We start from the raw sequence: 12,290 nt of genomic DNA on the forward strand, positions 1-12,290 counted from the left end.
GTGGAGGGCTGGCAGACAGCAGCCAAAGTAGCCTCAGGGTAGTTCCAGGCGGAGTAGTTCCAGGCTAAGTAGTTCCTGTGCTATCCTTCCTCGAGAAGGATAGCACAGGGGCAATGTGCTTGTCTTGGAAGCAAGAACACCAAAGCAACAAAGGATCGAATCCTGGGTCCGCGCTTAGAAACCAAACTCGAGTATCTATATCAAAAAACAATTAAATACATAAAATAAATAAGATACATTTAAATCGTCACCCAAAAATGGCAGTTCTTGATATGCTATGTACAGAACATTGAACAGTGTCACCAGTAGGTCTTGTGGGTGGTTGAAGGGAGTCAGTACAATATGCCATCAAAGCATGAGGAATAGAAGGAAAAGATCCTGCCTCATATAGCCGCCCCCAGGGTCAAGATCGGGCAGTGGCTGCTGTCCCCTGGCCACATAGGAGAGACTTCCCCCTGGGAAGTAGTGATGGCATCATCAGATTCATTACATTAGTAACCAGTTCAAAATAATTGAATATTAAAATGGATCAATACAAACCAATCATTTGCTTTCTCATCTAACAGACTAATTCAGTTGGTGCTCACATTTTGTGCCTTCATTTGTAGTCTGCTCAGTTGAAGTGACTGTGACAAACAACTTTCTTTCTGGAAACAATCCTTCTTTCTGACCCCTCTTCTTTTTAACATAATGCTTCCTTCTCTCATGTGTCTGCAACTCCTACAACCTTTTGATCTCCTATATTCGCCGACGCCTCCCTATCACAGACACCCTTGTGTTTGCCCCTTCCTGGCTCGTGTGAACCAAAGTTCTCTTCCACATGTCTCTTCTTCTCCAGAACGCTCTGCTACTCTTTCCATTGTCTCTCATTCAGTACATGTCTCCTGTGTAAGCCATTTCTCCGTTGGACACCATCTCCCTGATAGATCTTCTCCTTTGTTTGATCCCCTGCGTTGAGACGCACTTATCCCTCTAGTTTCAGGCCCGTTTCTCTTACAAACACTATTCGGGGTGCTGTTACCTACTTTCCCTGTGCAACATCTTCTCTGACCCTCTGATCTCACTTATATCCTGCTCTCAGAAATCCTGACACTTTGCTCTGTGCCCTGCACGCCAACATTTTATCGGACCCCCTCCAACTATCCCCAACACCTTCTCTGACATCCATCTTTTTGCATCTAGTACTAACCTTTCTGCACACGTACATAACTCAGATTCTCGCTGCACTCAGTATCTGCTCCTCTTATACACATACACAAAGCCTCCCCTTCTCAACTCTCTTCCATGTTGAGAGACTGGACCCCAAAGGGTAAAAAGGCTAGAGAGGTCAAGGAATGGCAAGAAGCAACCCTAGGACATTGAGCTGTCCTGGCCTCACTGGCACTTGCGCATATCTGGCACATTGAGCAGCTGTAGCATGTGCGCAACTCAATACACTGCTCAGTCCTGATACACGGGCAACTCCAATAAACGGGAATCTCTGGCACACGGACACTGACACAAAACAAAATGCACCAAAAAGACAAAGGCACAGGGGTCGCACCTTGAGCAGCTGTGGCATAGAGGTACCCTCTGCTCAATGAACAGCCCCAATGTTTGGAACGGGGGTTGGATGGAACAGGCAGTGTGAATGCACAGGAATCACATAGATCACGACTACCCAAGATCCCCGCTCGGGACATGTAGCAGTGCAAGGAGAGGTAGGAGCTCACAATGAGAGCGGACTGCTACGCACAAATTCGAACAGGCCAATAGCACCTCTTTACCAACTATCCTCCATTCCTGAAGGGCATTAAGGAGAGAAAGGCCAGACGGAGGGGACAAGTCCATACAAAGAGGGGGCAGTTGGCAGACGAGGGAGGGAGTTAAGAGGGAGCAGTGGTAGGCAGAAGGTGAGTGCTGGAGGCAATAACAAATGTAAAATGGAGGCTGGCTTGTTAGTGTTTTGGAGGTAAGACTAAGGTGGATGCAGGAACTAACAGAAGAAACAGGAAATTAACACCAATGGGGGAACGTGGTGTGAGAAACCAGAAGGTGTCTCACCCACTAGTCCCTGTGGATTTCTCATCCACCTGGCCAGGACACGGCCATCGCTTTTGGATTCAGTTCCTGGGGGTGGGCCAGTGGTGGAGGATTACCTCAATGAGGGGTATACGGAGAGTGGGAGTCTGACACCGGATGGTGAGACGCAGTATCGCCCTTCCCTGTAACACCTTTAGCCCATCCTACCCGGTAGGATATTTAGGAACTAAACCCCCTCCCTTTACAACATGAACACTTGCTCACAGACAGCCTGCTATGAGAGAAAACGGACTAACACCCGAGCCGTATCCTTGACGTGTCCTAATGCAATGGTCAAGCAATTACTGACCATCACACACACACACCTGACTTCCATTACAATTCCCCACACAGATAAAAGGCAGAGCACGAGAGCACACTTTAAGCAAGGCAAAGCACATGAGGAAACAGCAGTTCCAAGATAGCAGTTCAACAAGAGGAGAAAGACGGCGAAACAGAAGGGGTTCGCAAGAAGGGAAGTTCCCTTGACTTTTTCGACAAAGAACCGTTACTTTCACGAAACCGAGAATAGAAAATGTAAGACCAGGAATCCAGGCTGAGGAATCCTGCATTGTATGTCAGAGGTACCAGAGACCCTCCAGAGAATCGCCAGCTGCAGTGCTACTGTCCAAAGCAGCATCAGTGAAATCAACACAGCCGGTAAATTGGTGAGACCAATACAAGACCGGTCTGTGTTGAAGTCAAGGTTGCAAGCGGCAGCATTGTATGGCGAGTGCTGGGATGGATGAACATTATATGAAACGTGTGTGATAACGAACGCGAATAAAGTTGAACTGCAGATGAGCGATTGAACTTTGAAACCAAGATACAATACCTTTGACAGTTTGGTCCGGCACCGTGTGTGTGCTCAATCGAAGGTCTCTTTAAGGTATCCGGCTGAGAGTTGACAAAAGTGAAAGAGTGACAAAGGACTGTGTATCGAAGTGATCCTGCGACAGGTCAAGCAAAATCCCACACACAATCGAAAGTCTTAGATGTTGATACAGTAAAGAACGTTTATGACAAAGTAGATAACGATGGTCCAAGCCCGGCTGAAGGAGATCAATTGAAAGCTTTGGGTTAAAGCAAGTTTGTTTTAAAGTAGATAAATTGGTCCGAGCCCGGCGGAGGGAGACAAATTAAAGATTTTGGTTCAAAGTGAAACTGAGCAAGGCGTAGGGGGATCCGGGGTGAACAGTGAATCACCCGAGAAATTGGATACGTGAAAATCCTGAGAACATTGTGTTAAAGTGGATCTGAGCCTGACGGAGGGAGATTTGTGGTGAATAGTAAATCACCTAAGACAATTGTGCATATTTATTTATTTAGGATTTTTAAAGCGCTCACACAGCCCGTGGGCATTGAGGCGCTGTTACAGGAATTGTTTGTTTTTTAGTTGCGTAATTGATGTTTTTTTTTCTTAGTTGCGTATTTATAACGCGCTTAAACACCCAGAGGTTTCTAAGCGCCGACCCGGGGATCGAACCTGTGTTGCTCTGTGTCGTCTTGCTTCCAAGGCATACACGTTGCTGCTGAGCTATCCTCCCGGGAACTTTATTGTTTGTTTGTTGTATCAGGTCCTCTAAAAGAAGAGTCTTTGAGAGGCAAAGCGACTGATGCTGAGGTTTAAACTGCACCCTTGTGCTAGAGAATCCAGAGACTGTGCTAAGCTCGATTGTGCCACCTTGTCCCGTGCTGAAAACATGGGCAAAGGAAGCCTACGTCTTGAATATCCTGACATGATTTCTTGGACACTTTCCTTTTGCATAACATTGTTTCCCACACCATTTGTATTTAGAGGTAAGGATTGGCAATAGGTTTATTAGTATAGGCCCTTTTATTTTGACAGGACACCACTAGGACTGTGTTATTATTTGATGGTTGTAGCTTGCTCCCATCTTTAGTTTTAGGATTAGATAGGCGTTTTTCAAACCCAATTGAAATTCAATAAACACCCTTGAACTGTGGTCACTTGCGTCTGCCTTAGTGTTGATACCATGCCTTCCTTATAGTGGTAAAACAACAGAAGGACTAGGTGAAATAACAGGAGAATGTAGTGAGAGAACTGGTGGAGAGTTTGACAAAGTCAGTAAACTGACCTTGTCAAGAGGGGATCAGAATATCTCTGAGCATGGGGTGGGAGGCCTACCAGGGTGGAAGACAGAGCCAGTCCTACCCCAGAGGAAGGTGGCAGTTGGGTGGGCCACAATTCCGATCCCTTCCTGTAGTGTAAGTTTGCTTGCATACAGTACCACTGACAATCACACAATATCTTTCTCACATGATGCTGGCCATTCTTTCTCTATGGTTTCAGAAAACTGTTGGGAAGGAGATGGTCCTATCCCACCCACCTCGCCTTTGCTGCGGTAACTAGATCACATGCAGGCCAAAGGTGGGACCCACCCAAGGCACGTCCCCTTCTGATACAACATAGAGACTCACACGAACATCTCACAGCCCCGAGAACAGATGCCTTTTTTTATCAGAGTAGACGCCATCTTTTTACTAGGCCCAAAATTCATCCCTCTGTAAACTCCACTCTCCCATCCCCAGCACCTCGCACAGAGAGCCCAAGACATTGCCGCCCCCTGCCAGCTCCACGCAAGCCTTGTTCTCACAGAAGTCCAACCATTTATTGTTGCAATTGTCTAGTATCACTTCCACAGATTGAGCTCTCTATAGAGCATGAGATCGAAGCAGGCCCCAGCACAAGTGCCCATCCATTTCCACTAAACTGCCCGTGCCCTCTCAACCCCACCCCACCAGGTCAGGGCCCTCCAGTTCCGTCCCCCAATCTCTTTCATGTTGATACACATCTGACCCCCTCGCACTGACCATTCCAGGACACCCATCATAGACTTAATCCTGTGCAGCCGTATATTCTCCCCAAAAGCAACACACGTCTGTTCATATCATGAGGCACCAGGGAAGGTAAACAGTAGATCAAAACTCCAGGGGGAGACACCTGGGAGTGGAACCCGGTATCAATGAAGCCCTGAATGTAGGTCGCAATGACAATATATTAGTCCATTTTCCTCTAAGTACCCCCATTCATGCAAGGATTTTAAGTTCGCCTTTACTCTCGTATTATCAGTTCCTGTTTAGCTTAGACAGTTAGAAATGTATCACATTCGACCTGGCCTTCACCGCGGAGATGAGCCCAGCTGACCCACGTGCCACCAGATCGACTGGGAAGCAGCGTCCAATTGGAGCCTGGCATCCCCAATAGAGCAGGCTGTGCCATACGGCCCCTCCAATCCGCACTGTGATTTTGTACTATATATGATGACGCAACTCATGATGAAAATGCTGCTTATAATGTGCCGCCTGTGTTCTTTGCTGGCATTTTTATTATTACATAAGCTTTGTCATCCTTGCGACTTATCTCTTGGTCTCACTCCCTGACGGGGTGTGTTCTATTATTTGTACTTCTCTTGGGACACGTGTTTAATGGGTGCCTTCATTTGGGGACCCCTTAGAGTGATTTCCTCGAGTTTCCCCGTACCTGCTGCGAAATACAGGGCCTCTCTGGCAAGGCCACGCCCACCTACAGCTGACCGGTCCCCAAATACCACATACACAGAAGTAAAAAAAAGGTTCTTGTGGGTCCCGGCTTTGCGAATACCCCGCTGCTCATTGGAGTCGGGTGCGGCGCCAGCGAGAGGCCCAGGCGTAGTGGATAGACCACAAACTGAGGCTCTTGGAAGAACAGGGGCATGGGAGTATAAATTGCAAGGGCAGACAAATGATGGGATTTGGGGAATATAGAGCAGAGTGACTGAATGGAACACACAGTGGATGAATGTAGATGAATTGAACAATTGGTTGAAATAAAGCGCTTTTTCTTTTTCATGGCCATTAGTCTTTTAGTAGAGGAATAAGGAGAAAATACAGAGGAGATACGGGAACCTAGTTCTGAAAAGGGTTGGAGGGTGGCGCCACATTGCACTGTCCCGACCAGTGCAGAGGAAAAATGTGGAGATAAAAGTAGGAGCCCCATATAATTAGAGTGCTTGGGAATAAGTAATGGTTATTGTTTTAAATTGTTATTCATGTGGAGGAAGGCCCAAGAGGGGCAAACGTGATGTAAATAATGAGGAAGTGAGGAAGTGGATAGTGCTCTAAAGAGGGTGGGGGGGGGGAAATAAGGTATATGTTTTCAGTTTCTTGTCTATGTTCCGTTTTTGTTGATCTTAAAACTGTTTCACGTGTCGTTGTATGTAATTGTGTATTGACATTAGAGAATTGTTATATGTTTCATTAACTGTCCTGAAAAAGAGGCACAAGGTAGAGCAGAGAGGGTAGGGAAAAAAGGGCCCTACAGGTACTAGGGGAATCGTAAACAAAAGGTAAAAGTTCTTGGCTGTGGCATGAACACCCCACTATCCCATATTTGCAAGCTTCTCCCCCTGTATAGTGAGCGAATTAGAAAATATCATGGCCAGTGGGTGGTACTGTCGGAGGTACTGTCGCATGTTTGGCCGGAATATGGGTCTTTTGATAAGGAAACATTAGAGCACCTGTCTACGTACCTAACGGCAAAATACAAAGGGAAGAAGCTCCAAAACAGAAGGGAAGTATTAGATTTGTGGAGGATGTTCGAGGAAACTCCTGTCACAAATAAGAAGGTGAAAGGGTCAGAAATGCCAGCAGTCTCATGACCACGGGCCCCAGAACACAAAAACAACACCACCTAGTGATGGGGGCAATGGGTCACTTGACTCAATTATGGGATTCATAAACACAGGGGCCCAGGCTGGCCTAAGTCCTGGCACCTTTGGCGCCAGGCTCATATAGAGATGTGAGCAGGAACACTTTATTTCAGTGCAGGAGTGCTTTTATTTTACTTCAGTGCACACTTTATTTCAGTGCAGGAGTGCTTTTATTTTACTTCAGTGCTGGAGTGCTTTTATTATACAAGAACTTTCCAAGTGCTGAAAGCCTTTATTCCAAAGAACATCCCCATGTGCTGACTCATCAGGCGTGGCTCCCTAGGCCTGGTCTTCAGGTGCTGGCTCATCAGGTGTGGCAGGGCGTGGCAGAAGGCAGGCCAGAGCTACTGGGCATGGCCAGGAACAAGACTATATAAACCCACCAATGCCTAAAGCAAACGCTTCGCATTACTTTGCACCTTCGTGCAACGTGACGCTCACCGCCGCCTGGACCAGCTACTTACCTTGTGATCCTGCAACAACAGCATCCTTACCTGGACCCTGGCTCGCATCTCACGGCAATTCTCCATCTTCTTGGCAGATCCCGAATCGACGCTGCAGCCGCTGCGCTCTCTAAGGCACCATTAAAGGCTACTTACCAGCTGTCGGACCATCTCAGCCCTGCTCCTCCGTACCGCCGGCTCCGCTTCTTCTACCGCAGCTACCGCCAGCACCGCTACACCACCTGCAAGGGGAGAGAGCAGAGAAAAGAGACATTACATATAAAGGACAGAGAACGCACTTTACAAAGACAATTACAACAGTCGGAAGACAAGCGGGCCAGTGGAGGAAACAAGGGAAAAACTTACCTACATGAGAAGTGCACTAGTCACAGGTGGCCTTGACTTCAACGACAAGGGACCAGTGAAGGAACTTGGCGCCCCTGCCAGAAGCAGCAGGACGGAGAGCTCATCATCATCATTCAGCAGGTGAGCCTCAAGAGGAGTGCAACCCCAGGGAAGCCACATCCAGGCAGAAGAGGTATGGAGAAGGGGTCAGGAACCACAGGCTGCATACTCATACGACCCCCCCTTATATTCACGCAGGAACCGCCCTGCTCATCACCGCAGTTCCCCAAACAGACGCAGAGGGAGGAACAGACAAGAGGAGTTTCATCCCTGGGAGGGCTGCAACCATGCCCCATCGCCTCCGCAGAGACCAGGTGAGCATAACAGAACGTGAAGCCCCCTACGAATCTCTGCCTGGGTGTTATGGAAACTTCAGAAACAGACCAGTTGGCCCAGTTACTGGGAGAGTTACGGGCTGAAGTTTATGCCTCAGACAAGACAGAAAACCAATGCCTTAAGGAGGGACCTCATTGTGAATCGAGAACGCACAGACGGTTTAGCAAGGCAGATGCTCCAAGCACAGGCTGGCCAAGCCCCATTACCGGGGCTGGCCCACCCTATTCCGCCACCACAGTCAACGCCCGTACATGTGGTTCTTCTAGGGGCGGTTCCCTTAGCTCCGCCCGAACGCTTCAGTGGTGATCCAAACAAGTATGCTGTATTCATGAATCAATGCTGCCTTAATTTCCTGTGCAGACATGGGGCCTTCCCAAATGATCAATCTAGGGTGGCATTTGTACTTTCATATTTGGGAGGAAGTGCGGCGGACGGGTCTATACCCTTGGTAATTCAAGATGACCCCTTGCTTCGGGACTTTGGGGGTTTTCAGCGCGAAATGGAGAAACTATTTGCACGGCATGCCCAAGTCAGGCTCTGGACAACAAATTGTCACTCCGGCAGGGTAACCAAGATTTGTTAACCTACATCGCCTCCTTCAACCGTCTTATAGTGCAAACAAATTGGCCAGAGGGAAAAAGAACCACGCTCTTTCACCGTGGATTACGAGGGGAGTTTAAGGGCGTTCTAGCCCAAGTAGTAAATCCCCCGGAGGGGTGTGCTGAATATATTGACCTAAATGTTCAACTCGATCATAGATTGCAGAATCGGAAAATGGATAGAGCCAGAGCTGAAGGGCGGTCGGTCTATGTCTGACCCTGTGAGAATCAGGCCAAGCCGCATGAACGGTCGGAACCAATGCAGATCGGAGGCTTGCGGAGCCCTCTGACCAAGGCGGAAAGAGAAAAAATGAGACAGCAACAGCTCTGCTTGTATTGTGGCAAAGCAGAACACTTTCTCCGAGAATGTCCGGTGAAACCACCCAGGAGAACAGTGGGAGCAACTGACAAGAGTGAAGAAGAAGAACTGGACTCGGGGAAACTCCAACGCCCGGCAATCGTAGGGGTCCACTTGTCGAGTGGTGAAAAGGAACCAATACAGACCACAAACACCCATCGAAAATGCATGCTTTAGAAGCATATATTGAAAGTGGAGAATGTGGGGAATTACATTGACCAAGATTTGGCTATCCGGATAGGTCTTCATCTATGACAGAAGCAGAGATCGGAAAATGTTACAGCGGTTGATGGATCTCAAATCATCTGGCCCAGTGACGCATTATACCGAAAAAGCTACGCTTCTGTGTCAGGGAGGTCACCAAGAGGACATCACCTTCGATCTCATTGGCGCTCCTCAGATCCAAATGGTATTAGGGATGCCTTGGCTGGAAACCTATAATCCCAAGATCGACTGGCGTAAAAGAGTTCTAACCTTTCCCCCAGACTGTGCTAACACCTGTTTCAACAAAGAATGCTTAGTGAAAGATCACACTAAACCAAGTTCAAAGAAAGGAATCGTATTAGGTCTCACCAGTTCTTTACCCTCTGAATACCTGGATTACCAAGATGTATTTCAAAAGAAGCAAGCAAATACCTTACCCCCGCACAGAACGTACGGCTGCCCAATTGATCTTGTACCTGGAGCCCAGATTCCTTGCAGTCGGATTTACGCCCTAACGGAGCAAGAAAGCCAACATTTAAAAACATACTTGGATCAGTATTTAGCCAACGGCTTCATTCACCCGTGACAATCCCCTGCTTCCTCAGCCTTATTTTTCGGGCCTAAGAAAGAAGGAGACCTGAGAACTTGCATTGACTACAGAGCCCTCAATCAGATCACGGTAAAAAACCGGTACCCGTTGCCACTCATTCCAGAACTTCTGGATCAAGTAAAAAACGTGCAAATTTATACAAAATTGGATTTATGAGGGGCCTACCATCTGGTTAGAGTCAAAAGGGGGATGAGTGGAAAACAGCCTTTCGCACAAAATATGGCCTTTACGAATATCAGATTATGCCCTTTGGGCTATACAATGCCCCCACAGCGCTCCAATATTTTATGAACGATGTGCTCCGTGAACTATTGGACGTGTGCGCACTCGTCTATATCGACGACGTCCTCATTTACTCAACCACCAAGGAGGATAATGTCAGATAAGTCAGGGCTGTTTTAGAAAGACTTCGACAAGATCGGCTGTACGCCAAGTTGGAGAAATGCTTCTTTCACGTGACTGAGGTTGAATTCCTCAGGTTTATACTCACACCGCAAGGGGTACACATGGACACGCACAAAGTAGATACCATCCTCCAATGGCCTCACCAACGTCCACGAAAGGTGTACAAAGTGTGCTCGGGTTCGCCAATTTTTATCGTCGGTTCATCCCAGGATTCTCCCAGATTGTTCACCCCATCACATCCCTTCCGCGAAAGAATAAACTATTTCAGTGGACCACAGAAGCAGAAGAAGCCTTACAGACCCTAAAACGTGCATTCACATCAGCACCCATTTCAAGGCATCCCTGACCTGAATTGCCATACGTCATCAAAACCGATGCTTCCAACATAGCAATCGGAGCGGTTTTATCTCAGCGAGAGCCCGAAACAGGACAATTACATCCCGTGGCTTTCTGGTCTCGTAAGTTCTCCGCTCCCAAATTGAACTATGCGATCACAGATAAAGAACTGTTAGAAATAAAAGCATCATTCAAGGCATGGAGGCATTACCTTCTTGGAGCCAGGCACACATTCACCGTCATTACGGACCATCGTAACCTACAATATCTGAAAACCGCAAAAGCACAATCATCAAGTCAACTCTGCTGGGCTCTCTTTTTTGCAGAATATGACTTTGTCATTACCTACAGACCTGGAGTACGCAATGGAAAAGCAGACGCCCTATCATGAATGAGCGAAGATGAAAAGGCGTTCACCACACCAGACCCCGTGGCAATCATTCCTGGAGAACGAATCCTGAACACGATTGCAGCAATTGCCACTTTGGACAATCTAAAAATTGACCTTCAACACTTGATGAAACAATCAGAACAGCAGGAATGGCTGTCAAGAGGAGACCAATACACTATTGTGAACAATCTACCGCACTTTCAAGGGAGACTGTACGTTCCGGATGAAGACCTGCAAAACCAAATTATAGCAAACTACCATGATTCTTTAATAGAAGGACATCCAGGAATGGGTAAAACTCAAGCTAAGCTAAAGAAAAATTACTGGTGGACCACTTGGCGAAAAGATATTGCCCATTTCATCACGACCTGTGGTGTTTGCGCTCAGCACAAGTCTCAAAAACAAAGTCCTGCAGGCCTTCTACGTCCTTTGATGGTGCCCCCGGCGCCTTGGCATACGCTGCTATGGATTTTATTACTGATCTTCCCCCGTGCAACAGATACAATACCATCCTGGTCATCGTGGATCTGTTCTCTAAGATGGCCTATTTCATTCCTCTAAATGGGGTCCCGACGGTCTCTACTCTGGCCACTGTCTTTTTGGAACAAATTGTCCGACTACACGGATTCCCATCAATATTGATATCAGACCGCGGAACTCAGTTTGTCTCAGCTCTCTGGAGGAGATGTTGCAGAATTGCCAAAATCGACCTTCGGTTGTCCACAAGTCATCATCCCCAAACCGATGGCCAGACTGAACGGACCAATCAAACTCTAGAACAGTACTTAAGGTGCATGTTACAACAAACCGAAGATACCTGGAAGGACATAATCTGGTTGGCCGAATATGCATACAACAATTCCATCCACACCAATAAAGGACAAACACCATTTTACACAGTATATGGTCAACATCCACAAACAGCTGTCTTTGATTCACTTGAAGCACTGGAGATGCCAGCGGTAACAACCTTACATTAAACCATCACGCGAGTCCTTAAGCAGGCAGCAGAACATTTGCCCAGAGCCAAAGAAAAGCAGAAACAGTTTGCAGACCGACACCAAAAGGAGGCTCCAAATTATCAGGTTGGGGACAAGGTTTGGTTAGCTTCCAAAAGAATTTCTCTGAAGGGGCCACAAATCTTCCATCCCAGGTACCTAGGACCCTATTCCATCAAAGCCGTGATCAACCGTGCGGCCAAGAAATTAGAATTACCGGCCCACATTCGGATCCACCCGGTGTTTCATGTCTCCCTCCTAAAACAATTGAGACCAGGTACGCGGATCGATACTCCACCGGATCCCGAAATAGTTGAAGGAGAAGTTAAAAGGATCCTAGACTCTAAGATGGTCCGGTCAAAGCTATACTACCTTATAGACTGGAAAGGTTATGGACCCCAAGATCGGACCCGGAAACCTAGTGAATATGTC

General features: G+C 47.4%; 1 protein-coding gene across 3 annotated transcripts in view; it reads right to left on the reverse strand.

Annotated features, from left to right (window-relative positions):
* Nucleotides 1-12,290, reverse strand: part of YBEY (ybeY metalloendoribonuclease) — a 170,472-nt gene that overhangs the window by 56,255 nt on the left and 101,927 nt on the right. The window lies entirely within an intron of this gene.

Source organism: Ambystoma mexicanum, chromosome 9 (assembly GCF_040938575.1).
Source record: "Ambystoma mexicanum isolate Mex_15411 chromosome 9, UKY_AmexF1_1, whole genome shotgun sequence".
Lineage (NCBI taxonomy): Eukaryota > Metazoa > Chordata > Amphibia > Caudata > Ambystomatidae > Ambystoma > Ambystoma mexicanum.